The sequence below is a fragment of the Thunnus albacares genome, chromosome 19 (genome assembly GCF_914725855.1).
Source record: "Thunnus albacares chromosome 19, fThuAlb1.1, whole genome shotgun sequence".
NCBI lineage: Eukaryota > Metazoa > Chordata > Actinopteri > Scombriformes > Scombridae > Thunnus > Thunnus albacares.
In genome coordinates, this window is record NC_058124.1 from 24,538,315 (window position 1) to 24,557,742 (window position 19,428).

The 19,428-nt window shown below is 35.9% G+C and overlaps 1 protein-coding gene and 2 long non-coding RNA genes across 3 annotated transcripts in view; 2 read left to right on the forward strand and 1 right to left on the reverse strand.

Moving 5' to 3' along the window:
- LOC122969399 overlaps nt 1–12,513 on the forward strand; it is a 28,014-nt gene extending 15,501 nt beyond the window's left edge. Inside the window, exon 3 of the long non-coding RNA XR_006399012.1 lies at nt 12,439–12,513. This is a non-coding gene — a long non-coding RNA (uncharacterized LOC122969399). The remainder of the gene's footprint in view (nt 1–12,438) is intronic.
- Nucleotides 1–19,428, reverse strand: part of LOC122969366 — a 147,931-nt gene that overhangs the window by 122,472 nt on the left and 6,031 nt on the right. The gene's annotated exons all lie outside the window — the stretch shown is intronic.
- Nucleotides 8,249–9,908, forward strand: LOC122969404. The gene is made up of 2 exons (XR_006399018.1): nt 8,249–8,642; nt 8,699–9,908. It is a non-coding gene; the product is annotated as an uncharacterized LOC122969404 (long non-coding RNA).

Sequence of the window (19,428 nt, forward strand, 5' to 3'; positions counted from 1 at the left end):
ATTGCGAGGACAGTATAATCTGAGTTTACAGTATGAGTACACATTTAAAACAATTTGTTAGAGTTTTGTTTTATATTTAGGTTTATTTCAATAAATGACTCTATTTGATAAAGTCAAAAGAAATAACCCAACACACAGCCACATGTTAACAACATACAGAACATCAGTACTGTACAGATACTGTTATTTCAGCAAAATCCCGGATATATTCAGTTTCAGTGACACCTGAACGTCATTATTTGTAAAATTCACAGATTAATCTAACACGTTTCAGACCAGAATTCATCTCTTTGATAGCTGTATTTCAATTGACATCTCAACAGTTTATGTAATAGATACTAGAGAGAAATAAAAGAAGCAAAATACAGTACTAGACAGAATGAGAAGATGTGTCCAAACTTTGGGTTGGTACTGTACATAAAAGTTGAATTGTGTTCAACAGAACTATGTGTGCGCACCTCTGCTAACTAGATTGTGTCGTTTGCGCTTTCTGCAATTTTAGTTATAGACCAATCTCTGCACTTAAATGTGTAGAAAAGCCTGAAATATTGGAAACCGCTCACTGTACTGCCTGTAATAGACCAGTGGCAGGTATACGTCTTCTTATACCCACATGGCGATTACGCGCCCGTCTATAAAGGATTTTCTTAATAATTTATTTACCATTGCTAAAGCCATCGATTAAACCCTTTATAATGGAAGACGTATCAAAAGTGGTACAGGCAAAGCTTGATCTAAACGGCGTAAAAGTGCCCAATTCGAAAGTGAAAGTTAACTGTATTACACTAGGCCTTTTACACTCTCACTTAAAACCAAACAAGTAATTTTCGACAACTAGCCTGAATGTTAAAAAACAAGTTTTTTAAAGTTAATCTCACCTGAATATATGAAAGGAATGAACATGATCAGAAAAACAAGCTCCATCGTCTAGATGGCATCACTTTTTGGGCAGTCCTGTTGAGTGACCGCTGCAGTAGACAAACCAGTCGCCGTTTTCATTTTGTTTCGCCTCTTCCTGTGTTGTGTGGGAAGGTGGGACCAAAGTAGACCACCAGTATCACATTGCGCCTGAGGCGTTAAGGCTTCCAGCCCGCTGACTATCACTAATCTATACAGACAGACTACTTACTCTTGGAACAAATGTAATAGTTATACATATTTGATAGTCCAAAAAATGATCTCCAAGTTCATTGATTCACAATGGTGTGCATTCGGTGTTTTACCGAGCACAGTGGAGTGATTTTGACAGCTGCCAGGATCAAACGTCTGGATTTATAATGGATAATGGATGTTCTGAATCAGTTATTTTACTTCGATTAGTTGAGGGCCCACCTGCGCATACACAGGCATACTTGTCATGTTTGTTGTCACCTCTCAGCATCATTTGTTTAGTGCAGTAAGACCAGTGGGTTTTTTAATGTAAGGCAAGGCAAGTTTATTTGTATAAATCTGTTAGCCTTTCTAAGAATTTTAACTACCAACCTCCTTTCTGACATCAAAATATCATGACCATCACTTACAGTACAGAGGTCTATGCGGGTGACCATTTCCAAAACTAATTTGCTGTATATCTGTTGCTGAGACATTTCAGAGTTATATTGCTTTCTGGTAATATAAGGAAAGACACATTCTGAGTCACAATTTTCATTGTGTGTACATTTATCTTTTATCCTCACACATTTCACACAACTGATAAAATTTAAAAAAGTAAGCTCATGCTCTCCAAGTATCAGGGACAGAGCTTCACTAGAGTGTTTCCCAAAACTTGGGACAAAACCTTTAAGCCTACACATCTGAACATTTGAGGTAGACACAGGTATGATGTAACAGGAAGACTTCTTAAGCAGGTTTTCAGGAGAATTTTATTTATTAATTGAACAAATTGAACAAAAATGACACTAGAAAATGGAGTAGCCCCTCTAGACAAAATTAAGTTCACCAAATAAAAAAAGAAGATAAATGAAAAAAAAAAAATCTAATTCTCATTTGACCTTATGTACAGACAGGAGATAATTTCTACACCTACTGTATGGGACACATCTGAGGACTGTGACCCCCCAAAAAATCATGTTTTCAAATCACCAGTGAAAAGATGATTGATCAACAATTCATAATTAATTAACTTGTAGATGATGTAGAGACAAACTTAAATTGAAGTGAAAACATTTAGCCAAAAACAGATCACATGACCTTAGAGAAGACGTATACTGTCATGTAGACAAATCAATTTTCAGTTTTAGCAATATAAAATAAAGTACATCTGTCAGTATCACCAGTAAAACCCTCATTAATCCTCTTACATCAATAATCTGAGAATTAACAATAACCTTAAAATTACCATATCAGCATTTATCATCCGCATGACAAATACAGGACTCTGAAGATGACAAATGTATGAGCTCCGCACTGCTTTAATATGTAAGTTTCAATGAAAGGAGGAGTATCTACATATTCACAATTGTATTTATGTTGTGTAAAATTGTGGAAACGTAAACAAATTTAAGTTTAAAAAGAGTTACAGCTGTTACTTGGAGTGGAGGAGCAATGTGTGTCAGAGGACTAAGACATAACTCACAGATATTTACACTTTGATTAACCTGGGACACGTTGATATGTAGTGTTCAAACTATGTGAGTAATCACAATGAAACAGAAAAACAAAATCATTAAAATGTCTTTTCAACTGGCACCTAGTGCAGAATTTTCATTCATGTTTCTAAAATGCAACTGTCCAACTAATTGTGAGTGAAAGCATTACATTTAAAGTTTTAGGATGTTTGGTTTCAGCTTTAGGAGCAGAGGTTAAAGTGCTGAGTATCATCATGTCTCCCATCATCATCAAGGACAGTACATCACATGACTAACTGATATGAATTTGATATCTGAAGACAAAAGATGCCCCACTGGAGTAACGTTGTGGCTCTTTGGTGTCTGGTAGCTGCTGCAGTGATTCATCTCCACCAAAGGTTTGAGGAAACAGTTGGACAGCAGCATCAGTTCTCTCCAGATGTTGTTACTCCTGCAGTGGAGGATTCACATCAACATTAATGCTTCTATCAGCTCTAAGATAATCTTCACAGATATCATTCTTCACTGCATCCACTGACGACCTGAAACTCATGAATCTGATCTATGAATTCACACTTTAGTTTGATGTATCATGTGACTTTCTGACGGGTCCTGTGATGTCACATCTCAATATTCATTAAAACAAGTTTTGTTAATGTACATTTATGGTGCAATATAGAATAAAATATTGAAGCCACAGCATCTTTATTTGAGTTCACTATTCTCCTCTAAATATTTACTAGAAAACTACAAAGACAGAGTAACAAATAGAAAGGAACCTGGAATTATTAGTGGTCATATTATACGTAAGTATATGTTTGATTTTAGTCTGAAATATAAACATTTTAATCAGTATTACAACAAAACCTCAGTGTCAACTGTTTCCTGTAACTATACTGGATCACTTGACTGAGAAATTCTGCCAAATCAGCCAAACAGTTTTTTTAACAAAGACACTTTCAGTATATTTATGAGAGTATTATATCAGTATACTGTAGCTAGTTTCAGGAGGAGCAACAAAGGACTGATTCTACATACAGTATCTGCACAGTGTTGATGACAAGATGAAATACTTACTTTTTCAATCAGTTAAGAGCTGCATCTTTGACCAAAGAAGTTTCAAAGGATGATGAGTCTGAAGCTATAAAAGAAAAAAAACAAAGTGCCAGTAATTCAATTTAAAGTATTATCTGCATTTATTTGTACATAAAGAGAGAGATACGGACAGATAAACTGACAGAATACTTACGGTTTGCAGGCCTGAATCCTGAAATACAGATGAGAGATTACAGTATTTCAGACTTTAAAGAAAACACTAACTACATGATTTACAGAAACACTGTATTAATTTGACTGATTTCTGGCAAGAGATTAACAAAAATAATAATAATAATAATAATACTAATACTACTACTACTACTACTACTACTAATAATAATAATAATAATAATAATAAACTTTATTTATGTAACACAATTCATGCATAAAATGCAACATTAAGTGCTTAACATAAAAGCAGATAGCAAAAATAAAAACAAAGGGAAAAAAAGGTAAAATGAAAATAAAAACCACAGGATAAGACTTGAAAACAAAATAACCATCTGATTAGAACTTAAAAATTCAGGAGAAAGCAATGGTAAAAAGATATGTGTTAAGATTTTGTTTGAAAGTTTTAACATACTAACAAACAAAGGCTGCGTCTCCATGCTGTTTAGTTCTGACCTCAAGAACAGTCAAGAGGTTAGAGCCAGAGGATTTAAGAGACCTAGCAGGCACATACGTCTTAACCATGTCAGATAGATAAGACGGGACAAAGCCATTCAGTGACTTAAAAACCAATAAAAGAATTTTAAAATGAATTCTGTAACTAACAGATAACCAAACGATTTTAAAATTGGAGTGATGTGGGCTCTCTGTCCAGTTTTCGTCAGAACACATTCTGCTGAAGAATAGAGCCTTAACTGACAAACAGGTTTCTTAGACATACCAAACAGGAGAGCGTCACAATAGTTCAACCTACCGGAGATAAAAAGCATGTATTAACTTTTCTGCCTGCCTGGGAGAGGAATGGTCTGACTCTGGCAATCTCTGGATCTCAGTTTTGTCTTGATTCCGCTTCAAGAAGTTTTGAGTCATCCACTGATTTATGTCAGCCATGCATATAATCAAGTCATTAATAGAACTGTAGTCATTTGAACTTAAAGAGATATATAGCTGGGTATCATCAGTATAATTATGAAAATTGATATTGTGATTTCTAATAATATTTTAGAGTGGCGACATGTATAGACTGAAAAGAATTGGGCCTAAGATAGAGCCCCGCGGGACACCACATATCAGGTCTATTTCATCAGAGGAGTGGTCGTTCATGACCACAAAGAATTGTCGACGAGTTAAGTAAGACCTGAACCATTTAAGAACTGTGCCAGAGAGACCGACCCAGAGTTCAACTCTGTCCGGCAGAATATTGTGATCTACAGTATCAAATGCAGCACTGAGATCTAACAGGACAAGCACACAGGGCTTTTTCTCATCAGTTTTCATTCTGGGGTCATTTATAACTTTGACTAGAGCTAAACCAGACTGCAAATTTTCAAACACAGTGATGTCACAGATGAAATCATTCAGTTGTTTAGAAACATTTTTCTACTTACTTACTCAGAAAAGGCAGGTTTGAGATTGCTCTGTAGTTAGAGATGACAGAACAATCTATGCTGTCTTTTTTAAGCAGTGGTTTAATTAAAGTGGTTTTAAAAGCTGCAGAAAAGGTGCCTGCGAACAGCAAGTGATTAATTACTGTTAAAACTTCCTCTGCTAAACTGTTAAAAAAATGGCGGGAATGGGATCAAGAGCACAGGTTGAGGATCTAACTCATGGACAACTTTCTTGATTGTTTCCAAGTCCACTGATGTAAAAAAGTGCATGATACATTTGAATTTTGGGGTAATGCTTTTTTTTTAGCCTTTTCTGAATAATATTCATTCTGATGGCTGCAATCTTATCTCTTAAATAGGCATAAAATTCATTGCATTTAGTAAGACTCAGGTGATCAGGGTAATAGTTAGGGGGACGGCTTATGAGATGTTGACAGTTGAAAAAAGAACACTTGTATTGTTAGAATTTTTATTTATATTATAAGTCCAGAGAAATACGATTGTCTAGTGTTTCAGATGGCTGCATTGTATTCTGCTAGGAGATCTTTTGAGGATAACATGGTGGACCTGAAGTTTTGTCTTTCCCCATCTCCGTTCGGCTTTGCAACAGTTTCTTTTGAGTTGGTTGATATTCTGTTTTGTCCATGGTGGCTTTTGTTTTTGAGGATGTTTTTTGTACTTGACTGAGGCAATATGATCAATAGCTGATTATAGTTATGTATTTAAATTGTCCACTAGTTCATCAACCAATGGAGGGAGGGTTGATGAAGGGAGGGTTTGCAAAGTCCCTGTATAATGACAAGATCTAAGGTATGACCACAACTATTAGTTGGTTCATTGACATGTTGTATGAGGCTCAGATCTTCCAATAGATGTGAAAAGTCAGCAGCCCTATTGTCTGTGTTATTGTCAATGTGTAAATTAAAGTCACCAATAATGATTATGTTGTCATAGTTAGAGCTGATGATAGATAAGAAAGAAAGAAAGAAAGAAAGAAAAATCAGACAAGAAATTTGGGCAATGCTTTGGTGGTCTATAAACAATAACTGCAAGAATGGGTACCTGATATTTCAGAATGACACCATGATACTAAAATGAACTAAAAACATCAAAAGAAAAATCCCTTGGCTTTAGAGCATCAGTACATATGGTGGCTGTCCTAAAAAATATCATTGCAGGGCAGTTTCAATAATGGCAGGTATGTCTGTGTTTAGCATGGTTTCAGTTAAAAATACACAGTCAAACTGATGCTCTAAAATAAGATCATTGATTTAAAAAGTTTTATTGGCAAGGGACCTGATATTTAAAAGTGCCATCTGCAGATTTACTGTCTTACTTTGATCTGTAAATAGTTAGTTAGCCACTGGATGCAGGGATGCGTACGAGGTTGTTAAAGTTTACTCCGCTGTGAATTTGGAAGTTAGATCTTATAAGAGACTGAGAATTTCTCAAAAGAGGTCTATGAGGTCTTTTAGTTACACAGACTGGAATCTTGGCTGGCGAGCAGATAGATGGTACATACCGATCAGATAAATTTGGGGATATGTGTAAAGTGTGTGTTGCAGCAGAACAAAGCTTGTGAAAAGTCCGTGGGCAATTTAACGGTCCAAGCCTGGTAAACAAACAACTCTTCAGTTGGAAGTCAAGCTACTGATCAGTCAAGTTACACTGATATTTCTTTTATTCATTCAGAATAAATAAATGTGTTTGAATTCGGTGCTGAAATATGCTAAAACAGTGGAGTTAAAATGGCTTCATGATGAGTAAAAGTATGGTTGTCCCTCACCATTATCTTTCCTTCTCCAGATGAAGACTCCAATGATGCAGACTGCCAGGAGCAGCAGCAGTCCTACAACACCTCCAGTAACAGGACCAGCAGGGAACTCTGAGGGAGAAACTAGAACCAAAACAAAACATCCACAGTGCATCAAGTGCATGCCAATGTACTTTATTTTAACCTATAATTATCTAAACTGATGTATGATAATCATACATCATTACTGATAATCACATTTGTTTCTTTCATCCCCTTAAAGCAAAGTGCAAAGTAATATTTAAAATGTGGTTGAGCATTTTGCATGTTGTATTTCTTTTTTCTGAAATTATTTTTTATGCTTAATTTGGTTTGATTTGTGTGCTTTACATGCAAAGCATGATTAAAGGGGTTTGTGTAACTTTAGTGAGGTTTCTGCACAAAACACACTCAGCCTTTTCCAGAGCAGGTTTCATTCTTGACATTCAGTTTGTAGTGAGCTGCTGGATTAGCAACGGCACACCCTCAACTGTGACCTTCCTGCTAATGGGGTGCACACCACTAATTTTGAACTGCTTTTTATAGCATCTGCTTAAGTAATTTAAGTAGATCATGTGCATAAGGTAAAAAGTAAGACACTAAATTTATTTCAGTCTGCAGAACAGCAGTTTTGTTTATTAACCCTGAACTTAACTAACCTTCTGCTCCAGAAAATCAAATTGTAAAATCAGAACCCAGGCTTAACATCTTCTGAATATTCACGGCAAATTACATGTATACGTTTAATAAAAAAAACACCTCCTTTATTAAAGTAATACTTGAGGTATGTGCTTTGAGGTTTCAACTTAATTCTTATTCTGTGAATATTATATTATTATATGATATCATACCCAGATTATATGATATTACACTGTATTATAGTATCCCTAATCTGAGTTTACAGTATGAGTACACATTTTAAAACAATCTGTTACAGTGTTATCTTTTATCTTTTAGTTCATTTCAATCAATGACACTATTTAATAAAGTCAAAGGACATAATCTGACACACAGCCAGATGTTAACAACGCCCAGAACATCAGTACTGTACAGAAACTGTTATTTCTGCAAAATCCCGGATCTATTCAGTTTCAGTGACACCTGAACGTCAACATTGGTGAGAGTCATAGATTAATTTAACATGTTTCAGACCTGAATTTATCTCACTAATAGCTGTATTTCGACTGACATCTCAACAGGTTATGTAATAACCCAATAGCCCAATGATGGTTGTTTCTTACAGCAGTTTATTCTACCAGTCGATAGTCCTTGTATGTTAAATATGTTGGTAGGATGAAGCTTAAGCAGGTTTTCAGGAGACTTTTATTTAATAACTGAACAAATTGAACAAAAATGACACAAGAAAATGTAGCAAACCCTCTAAATGAAATTAAGTTCACCAAATAAAAAAAATTAAAAAACATTAAAAAATATTTTTCTAATTTACATTTGACCTTATGTCACCTTCTGTATGTGACACATCTGAGAGCTGTTTTAATGGTCCACCATCTCAGTATGCCAGTACACCACTAGCTGTAACCTACTGTTGCAGTTGTAAAACAGTGAATAAATTGTTTCGAGCGTCACAACCTCTGGAAGAGCCAAACGATTAAAGGCCAAACGGCCAGAGTGGGAATGTTGCACCTGACATGAGATTTAAAACCTCTGTTGACTGTGAAATACAGAGAGATTTATTTGGTGGTGACAATGCTCAGTCAGCATTGTGTGAACTTGTTGGCAAAGGCTTGAAAGTAACAGACGTTCATTTATACGTAAAAGTTCATATATATAAAATCAATTTAGCCATTTTTGCAATAAAGTACATCTGTCAGATTAATTAGGTGTCAGAGGAACCTTAATTAATCCTCCAACACCAATAATCTGAGCATTAACAAAAACCTTACAATGACATCAACATTTATCAGCCACACAACAAATATAGGACATGTGAAGATGACAAATGTATATGTATACAAATAAAAGCTCTAAAAAGTGTTCGTGCTTCAATATGCAAGTTTCAGTATCTAAATATTCAAAAATGTATTTATGTTGTGTAAAACTGTGGAAACATTTATAAATTTATGTGTAAAAAGAGTAACAGCTGTTACTTGGAGTGGAGGAGCGATGTGTGTCTTAAGACTAAGACATAAGTCACAGATATTTATACTTTGGTTAAAGTGGGAGAAGTTGGTATGCAGTGTTTAAACCATGGGAATGGTAAATGGACTGTACTTGTATAGCACCTTTCTAGTCTTCTGACCACTCAAAGCGCTTTTACACTACGAATGACATTCACACACATTCATACACTGAATGGTACAGGGGCTACTATAAAAGGTCCCAACCTGCACATCAGAGGAAATCGAATCATTCATACACATTCACACACTGATGGCACAGTGATCAGGAGCAATTTGGGGTTAAGTATCTTGCCCAAGGACACATCAACATGTGGACTGGAGGAGCCGGGAATTGAACCGCCGATTTTCCAATTAGTGGACGACCGTCTCTACCTCCTGAGCCACAACCGCCCCCACAATGAAACAAACAGCGGAACAAAAATCATGTTTTTTAAGTCTAGTGCAGAATCTTAATTAGAGTTTCTGAAATGAAACTGTCAAACTAATTGTTAGTGAAAGCATGAGTAGTTGAACATTTAAAGTTTTAGGTTTGACTCACATTAGAAGCAGAGGTTAAAGTCCTGAGTATCATCATGTCTCCCATAAGTTGACTTGATGTTAATCATCATCAAAGACAGTACATCACATGACTAACTGATATGAATTTGATATCTGAAGACAAAAGATGCCCCACTGGAGTAACGTTGTGGCTCTTTGGTGTCTGGTAGCTGCTGCAGTGATTCATCTCCACCAAAGGTTTGAGGAAACAGCTGGACAGCAGCATCAGTTCTCTCTAGATGTTGTTACTCCTGCAGTGAAGGATTCACATCAACATTAATGCTTCTATCAGCTCTCAGATAATCTTCACAGATATCATTCTTCACTGCATCCACTGATGACCTGAAACTCATAAATCTGATCTATGAATTCGCAGAGTTACAAATAGATAGGAACCTGGACTTATTAGTGGTCATATTATATGTATGTTTGATTTTAGTCCAAAATATAAACTTGACTGAAAAATTCTGCCAAATCAGTCTTTTTAACAAAGACAGACTTTCAGTATATTTATGAGAGTATTATATCAGTATACTGTAGCTAGTTTCAGGAGGAGCAACAGAGAGATTCTTCATACAGTATCTGCACAGTGTTGATGACATGATGAAATACTCACTGTGATCAGTTAAGAGCTGCATCTCTGACCTCAGAAATTTCAAAGGATGATGGGTCTGAAGCTAAAAGAAAAACAAGGTGTGAGTAATTCAATTCAAACGATTAACTGCATTTATTTATACAGAGAGAGATAAACTGACATTATACTCACAGTTTGCAGGACTGAATCCTGAAATACAGATGAGAGATTACAATATTTCAAAATGTAAAATGTCAGAATTTTGAAAGCAAACAAAGAAAACACTAATAAATGTTTTATAGAAACACTGTATTAATTTCACTCATTTCTGCTTTTCAAGCTACTGAACATCAGCCAGGTTACACTGTTATTTGTTGTTAAAATGGCTTGATGATGAGTAAAAGTATGTTTGTCTCTCACCATTATTTTTCCTCCTCCAGATGAAGACTCCAGTGATGCAGACTGCCAGGAGCAGCAGCAGTCCTACAACACCTCCAATAACAGGACCGGCAGGGAACTCTGAGGGAGAAACTGGAACCAGAACAAAACATTCACAGTGCATCAAGGGCATGCCAATGCACTTTTGGTATTTTCACCTATAATGATGTATGATTTCTTACTTTCATCCCCTTAAAACACAGGACTTTCCCCGTCATGACACAGACAGTTTGGGAATCCTGTGAGTTTTCTGCTGAGGAAACTTATTATTGTCCAGGATGTGCAGAGTTGTTAATATGAGTACAGCAGCTCAATTATACTGTCAAAAGCAGATGATGTCTCTTTCTAGGTGAAATTAATGTTACTGGACATGTTGATCTGATGGTTTAATTTGGCATCACAATAATTCATACAATGATCATCTGCAGGTGAAAACCACCTTAGTGCTTCAGACCTCTGTGTGTCCATCCTGTGTCTATGTTGTACCTGTTCACTGTCTTTGTTGTATTACACCTTTTGTGTTTTTGTTATTGTAATACTAAAGCTTTGTTCTTTATGTTTTTCATCCTGTCATCTTTGAGTTGATCACCCTGTCCTCCCTGAAAGCTCTTGCTCTCTCCTGCATGGTCACATGTTTCCTCAGATCAGCAACAGTTCTAGTTTGTTCTTACTGTTTAATAAATCTTATTTTCACATACAAACAGTAGATTGTCTTGTGAGTAATCCCATGACAGTGCAATAAATGAAATACAAGTAAAGTAAAAATGTGGTCTAGCATTTTGCATGTTGTGTTTCTTTTTTCTGAAATTATTCTTTATGTTTAATTTGGTTAGATTTGTGACAGACCTGTGCTCCTAATCATTTGCTGGCACACCACTAGATTTGAACTGTTTTTTGTTGCATTCACTAAAGTAATTTTTAGTAGGTCATGTGCATAATGTAACAAGTTAGAAACAATATTTATTTGAATGAGCAGAACAGCAGTTTTGTTTGTTAACCCTGTAATTAACTAACCTTCAGCTCCAGAAAGTCAAGATTGTTTCAAACTCATTCAAATTGTAAAATCAGAGCTCAGGTTTAACATCTTCTAAATGTTCATGGCAAATTACATGTATACATTAAATAAACATTGTAAAGTCAGTATTCCAGTCTTACCCCAGTTGGTTCTGATCACTGCTTTGTCCAGTTTGGTGACGATGTCGTCCTTCAAACCAGAGAGATGAAACACACATTCGTACCTCCTCCAGTCTTCAGGTGTGACTGATGAAAGGTTCAGGTCAACACTCATCTGGAAGGATCCATCATGGTTGGGGAGGATCTCTCCATGTTTCACGTCCTCATGAAGCTCCTCTCCATCTTTCCTCCAGAACATCATGGCTCTGTGAGGGTAGAAACCTGTAGCGTGGCAGCTGACTGGAGAGGAGGGAGTCTTCTGGAGGAGAGACACTGAGGGAAGGTCTAGAAAGAAAAGAGTGAGGGGGGCAGGGGATGAGGGATAGATGTTAGAAAGAGAAGAAGGATTTTAATATTGTGTCCATGAAACTACATCAGGTCATGTGATTCTACCTGTTCTCAGCAGAGAGCTATTCCCGTAGTCCAAATACCTCTTCAATAATTTAGGACAATCCTGGGTGATGAAATTCTTTTGTAATTCATTCCTGTGTCTATCTCTGTCTCGCCTGTGTCTGGTGATGACAGCTTGTGGTTTTGAAGTGTTCCATGTCAGTGTCTTCAGGTCAAATACTATGAAGTCTTCTCCATCATAACCAAACTGAGCAAAACCATTAACTTCTCCAGTCTCATCATCCCACTCACAGCCGCACATCCTCTGGAAGATGTGGACACCTGAGAGAGAGACAGAGTGCAGAGTGAGATCCCACAGAGGGTTACAGGTGGCTGGAGCCTATGTGAGGCTGCATTTTAGAAAATGTCAAGGAACATGTGGAAGAGTCACCTCTTCATTGCAAGACCAACACACAGAAATACACAAACTGACATCAAGGGGCGAAGTAAACTTTCCAACCAAAACTTACCTGACCTGAATCATTCTGATGAAACCAAACATGACAAGGGCCAAACACAAACACACACACAAAGGGTGGGATTCAAATGCAGGATCCTGTTCCTCAGTTTTTCAGTGAATCCAGCACATAGCTACCAGGGAAACTATATATAATATTAATATTGACTACACATTTTGAAAGAATCCCTCACATTACATGGCTGGTAATAGAGGGAGAGATATAAGGAAAGTATATATGCACATTTAGCAAACTGTGTATGTTTTTCAACATGTAAATATGTCTGTTTATAATTGAAAACACAACTTTACATTTTTACAGTATTTTTACTTACCTTCAGTTTGGTTCAGTTGCTGCTTCCAAATGTCAATGTGAGCTCTGCAGTCGTATTGGCTTGACAAACACTTCAGAGTGTACCACTTTAAGAGTTGTGGATCATCTTCTGTAAGTTTCTTTGCCCAGTCCTGTTTGACTTCTGCTGTCTTACTGATGCTGTCACAGTAACCCCATTGAACTTCATCAACCATCCCAACAGCCACAAAATCTGGGAAGTTTTTGACTCCAGAGGACATTGTGAAGAAAAACTTCAGCGAGTGTTTCACTGTAAGAGAAAAAAGTTTGAAGGGTTTTGAAGTCCAGTTTTCATAAACATGCATTTATACATATTTATGATAATTACCTTTAATTACATTCAATGTTTTGTCCAGCATGAAACCTCAGACACACAAAGTTAGTGATGAGCTGGTGATGAAAGTAGAACATCTACCAACCTAAGAGCCAGATATTATACTTGGAATGATTGAGACTAAACAAAAGCTAAAAGGAGAGTGAATATTGACCTTCCATTGGCCAGGCAGCCAAAAACACAACTCAAAACATAAATGAATGCTGGATATGTTAATAGGCCATGTTTTGTTGACACATTTGCCATAATGACAAAGACAGCTTTATTATCCTTACTGATCATCATTTTATATAAGGTTAGTAATAACTACAAATACATTAAAGTGTAAATCTAATCAAAATGTTAAATCTTGATATAAATATCTGTACAATGAGATTCCTGAAAGTGGAACAACATATGGTGAGCAAAGCATATGAATTACAACTATTTATCAGTGTTTTCTCTAATTTGCCTTATTTTGCTTTAATAGCGACAAAATATCTTCATCTTTAGAAATGATGCGATTTTATTATATTATCTAATGTTATTAATCACATTTTTTAAAAAATCTGTATATAATCATAATAATTAATATGAGTTATTAGTATAATAGGAGGCTGCTATGATATGAGCCCAGAAACCTGATCTGTGTTTAGTCAGTCTGGTGGAAAAAAAACAAAACACTATAAAAACCTGATTAAATAATTTCAGAAATGTGACTTTGATGAATAATGTTCAGTGACATCAGTATCAAAAAGCTCAAAGCAAGAGGGAACAAAAGTCAACTAAATCAGGCCTAGGTCAGTGATGATTACAAGATAAAGAACTCATAATTACAAAATAGTTTCTGATGAATTCAGAAATAGAGATATTTCCTCTAAATAATGAGGTAAATATCTTAAACACAATATAGCTAATAGCTGTACATTTAGTCCTACTATAGGAGATGCTACATTATATGAGAACATATTTGATCATACCCAGATTATATTATATTACACTGCATTACAGTATCACTAATCTGAGTTTACAGTATGAGTACACATTTTAAAACAATCTGTTACAGTGTTATCTTTTATCTTTTAGTTCATTTCAATCAATGACACTATTTAATAAAGTCAAAGGAAATAATCTGACACACAGCCAGATGTTAACAACGCCCAGAACATCAGTACTGTACAGAAACTATTATTTCTGCAAAATCCCGGATCTATTCAGTTTCAGTGACACCTGAACATCATCATAGATTAATTCAAAATGTTTCAGTCCTGAATTTATCTCATTAATAGCTGTATTTCGACTGACATCTCAGCAGGTTATGTAATAGCTACTAGAAATAAATAAAAGAAGCAAAATACAGTAGTAGTCAGAATGGGAGGGTGTGTTTAAGCTTTGGACTGGTTGTTTGTGTTCAACAGAACGATGTGGGAGGTATGCGTCCCGTTATGTACTGCGTCCCCCCCCCCCCCCCTTCCTCCTCCTCCTCCGCGGCGATTACGCGCCTGTCCTTTGCTAAAGCCATTGATTAAACCTTTTATAATGGACAACTTATCAAAAATGGTACATGTAAAGCTTGATCTAAACTGCGTAAAGGTGCCCAATATGAAAGTGAAAGTGAATCGTGTGTAATTGCTACGCCTTTGACATTTTTTTAAATTAATCTCACCTGAAAGTGTGAAAGGAAAGAAGATGAGCAGAAAAACAAGCTCCATCGTCTTCACGGCATGACTTTTTTGGGAGCCGAGTGACCACTGCAGTACACAAACAGTCGTTTTAATGTTGTTGTGCGTCTTCGTGTGTTGTGTGGAAAGGAGGGACCAAACTAGGCCACCAGTATCATATTGCGCCTGACGCGTGAAAGCTTCCAGCCCACTATCACTAATCTGCACTGTGCAACCCAACCACAGAAACGTTGAATATATACGTTTCAACACGTGTAATATTTAACATATTAACATTTCAACAAAACGTATCATATCAACATTTCTACAAAACGTAGCATATTAACATTTCTATCCGTTGAATAATGATGTTTTATGGTGTGACAGCGCTGTGGTTAAGGTCTGGTAAGGTTTAGGCACAAAGACCACTTGGTTGGGGTTAGAAAAAGATCATGGTTTGACTTAAAATAAAATAGAAGCGGCTGAAAATGTCTCACTAAAAACACCCAGCTTTGTCGGAAAATGGGCATTGGTTTCAAGGTGGTCGAGGAAACTTACTATCCATCCACCGACCCCTCCTCCTCCTGATAGGAAAGTCAGCTGATATTTTGATATGATACGTTTTGTTGAAATGTTAACATGCTACGTGTTTCACGTGTTGAAACGTAGATATTCAACGTTTCTGTGGTTTGCAGAAACGTACAATGCCAACGTTTTATTCTGGCAACCAGGCTGCAACATTTACATGAGATAAAATTATAAACAAATATTTTGAAGAACATTGTATGGATGTGCTGAGAATAAAAGAGAAAAAACGTTGCATGTTAATCACATACACACAAAATTATCTGCACATTCAAAATATACAAATTTTGTATTTATTTTTAATCTTTGCTTTTTTATGAGTTGCACCTCACGTATTCATCATGAAGCCTCAACAAATAAAAAGCCAAACTATCTGTACACACACTTAAAATACACAAAGTGTAGTCACAGCTCTGGACTGTGGCAAAAAAGGGAAGTCAAACAGGTATTCCATATTTAAAAAAGTAATTTTATTTAAAATAAAGTAATCAAAACAAACCAAAGTAACACATTGGTGGGGTGAGTCTGTAAGATCAATGATGTAGGGAGTGGATGAGTGAGTGTATGCTGTACGGGTGTTGTAGGGTGGAACAAAGGAAAAACAACTATGCAGGAGTGCAGAGAGAGACTCAACTGGCAGCTTCTCCAGCTTATATATATACATGAGGCACATCTGGCCCAGGTGTGTCCCATCATGTTAATCAGCCTGCCCTCAGGTTTCCACCCCTGCAAACAGAGCACAGCAGCAGCAAGCAAAGCAGAGGAGCCGTCACATTACCAACAAAATAGGTGGAATATTCATGATTTGGTAACATTTTGTAAACAGAGGACAGAGACATACAGAGACATATTCAAGTTTAGTATAAATTAAATCTATTTATCAGAGCAATCTGTTTTTTTCATTCCTCCAGGTACTCTGTACAGGTTCTGTCTCTTTGTGTGTTGATCTTGGGTGCAAGTGATTTATATAACTATTGATGGAGTAATCCTACTTTTAATCTCCTGATGCCATTTCTGATACCTAAACTCAGGATATTGGCTGATACAGAGTGCTGATCCACTACCAGTACTTCTATCTGTATTTCAGTTAAACATCTGGAAACCTCACTGAGTAGGTTCATTCTTCTATTCTTCTGTATGATAACATGAGGCTGTAGCTACACATAACTTCACTACATGTTGAGATGTCCAAAACTGACACTCTTTACACTTTTCAGACAAATCTTAATTATATTGTTCCAGAAGGTTTATAAAATTGTGTTGCATTGCATTGAATAAGATCAATATCAGTGCAGATATTGATCCAGTGTATCACACTGGTGTATCACTAACAACTAACACCAACACACACAAAAAACATGTTGTATGATGATCATTTTTATGTAGTTATGTTTTATGTGTCACAATCATGGGGTTGTAGTTTTCTGCAGTAATGTAATTATATGTCTGTCTGTCTCTGTCAGTAAGTTTTTGTCTTGACGCCTCTGTTTTTATACTGAAAAGCCTTCAGTTAGTCTGTGTTTGGTGTAGGTTGTCTGGTCCAGACATGTTCTCCATCTCACACTAGGTAGTTTTGATGTTTTTGTGATGAATGTCTTTATTGATCCAATTTACCAAACTTATTTAGGTAATATGTTACGTAAATCCATTTACATTTACATTTAAATTTACATTTTTCATTTAGCAGATGCTTTTATCTAAAGCGACGTACATATGAGACTGATACAACACAAGCAGGGATCTAGTCAGGAGACAACAACACCAGTAAGTGCCATAAAGCTTAAGTTTGGGCCTGACAGGACGTAGATGCCAACAGGCAGTGCAACAAGGCAATGATTAGAGTGCATTGAGTGCATAGAAGTATGGTTTTTTTGTTTGTTTTTTTTGTTTGTTTTTTTTTTGTTTTTTGTTTTTTTTGTTTGTTTTTTTCTCTCCCTACCATTAGCACATTTTATGTGTGTTTCACATTTTGTAATATGAATGATTTTTCATCTCCATTTGACATCTGAGCTGAGTTAAACTTTATATCATTAACCTGACTGTGGGGACTTCAAGAGGAAGTGGTGAAGTCCAAGACTGTCTGAGATGTTTGTTTTCACTGACAGATGCAACAACTGCATTAAAAGTTTCTGAACGACATGAATGACAGTTTCTGCTGACATCAACACAACACTGATATTAGTGAAAGAAGACAATATTAATCTATCTATTAGCCTGTTCAGAAATTTTAACTGTCTCCTACTGTAGATCTGTTGAAAATAAAGATTTTTTTTAAATTTGTCTGATGATAATTTGCAAGTTCTTAAATCTTCAGTAACACAGTGGGAAAGTTATTTAGTCTTACATTTTAATTTTAGTTTTCACTGTAACTGTATTGGTCTGATCTTTCATGGAAACAGGCTGTTTGTAAGAATCTTGCTTTAACTGTTGAAAACTTTATATCAGGAAACCCTTTGTTATGTTGGAGGTGTGTAAATGCTCTGACAGCTGTTTCTCTGTGGTGACCTCACAGCTGAGACATTTCAGAGTTATGTTGCTCTCTAGTGGTGATATAGGGAAAGACACACTCTGAGTCACAAGAGTCATTGTACTCATTCTGAAATAAACCAAAATGTGTGGCAAGTTTGTGTTTGTTTTTGTAGTAGTGTAAACTTTTTCTTTTTCTTTAACCTCTTACATTTTGACAACTGATAGTATTTTAAAAAGTAAGAGCATGCTTTGTACAGCTGAGACATTTCAGAGTTATGTTGCTCTCTAGTGGTGATATAGGGAAACACAACACTCTACACTTCAGGTCCAGCGTACTCCTTTTTTTGTAGTAGTAGTGTAAACTTTTCTTTTATCCTCACACATTTTGACAACTGATAAAATTTTAAAAAGTAAGCTCATGCTTTCTAGGTATCAGGGACAAGCTTCACTAGAGTGTTTCCCAAAACTTGGTACAAAACCTTTAAGCCTACACATCTGAACATTTGAGGTAAACACAGGTATGATGTAACAGGAAGACCTCTTAACCCTAATCTTACTGACTGGGGTACCCACAGACCCCAGAGGTGTACTTCTTGTCATATCTCACAGGCGTTTTATTCTATTATTCCAGTTTTTCATGACTTTATCAATCAATTTGAATCTAATCTTTTCAATCTAATGATTTCATATCATTATCTGTTTCTGTTTTAAAAATATCAATGTATTGGGGTCTTCAGTCAAAAGCACTCATTTCCACCTATGCAGTTTTAATAAATGGAAATACTTATTGAGTTCATGTTTGTCATGGGTCCTAATTTAAAGTATCACACAGATGCAGCAGACACAGATTTCTTCATGTCCTGATGACCCTAAATTTTCATTTTACACAGTATGCAAATCAACTGTAACTTTCCTAAAATAATAATAATCTGTTTTTTTTTCAGATGACATTACTTACATATGTAACTAATCTTTTTTGAGAAGAAATAAGTAAACATTTTGCTATGATGGTTGTTTCTTACAGCAGTTTATTCTACCAGTTGGTAGTCCTTGTATGTTTAATATGCTGGTAGGATGAAGCTTAAGCAGGTTTTCAGGAGACTTTTATTTAATAACTGAACAAATTGAACAAAAATGACACAAGAAAATGTAGCAAACCCTTTAGATAAAATTAAGTTCACCAAGTAAAAAACATAAACAAATTAAAAAAAAAATTTCTAATTTACATTTGACCTTATGTCACCTTCTGTATGTGACACATCGGAGGACTGTGACCCCCCCTAACAATCATGTTTTACATTTCACCAGCGAAAAGATGACTGATT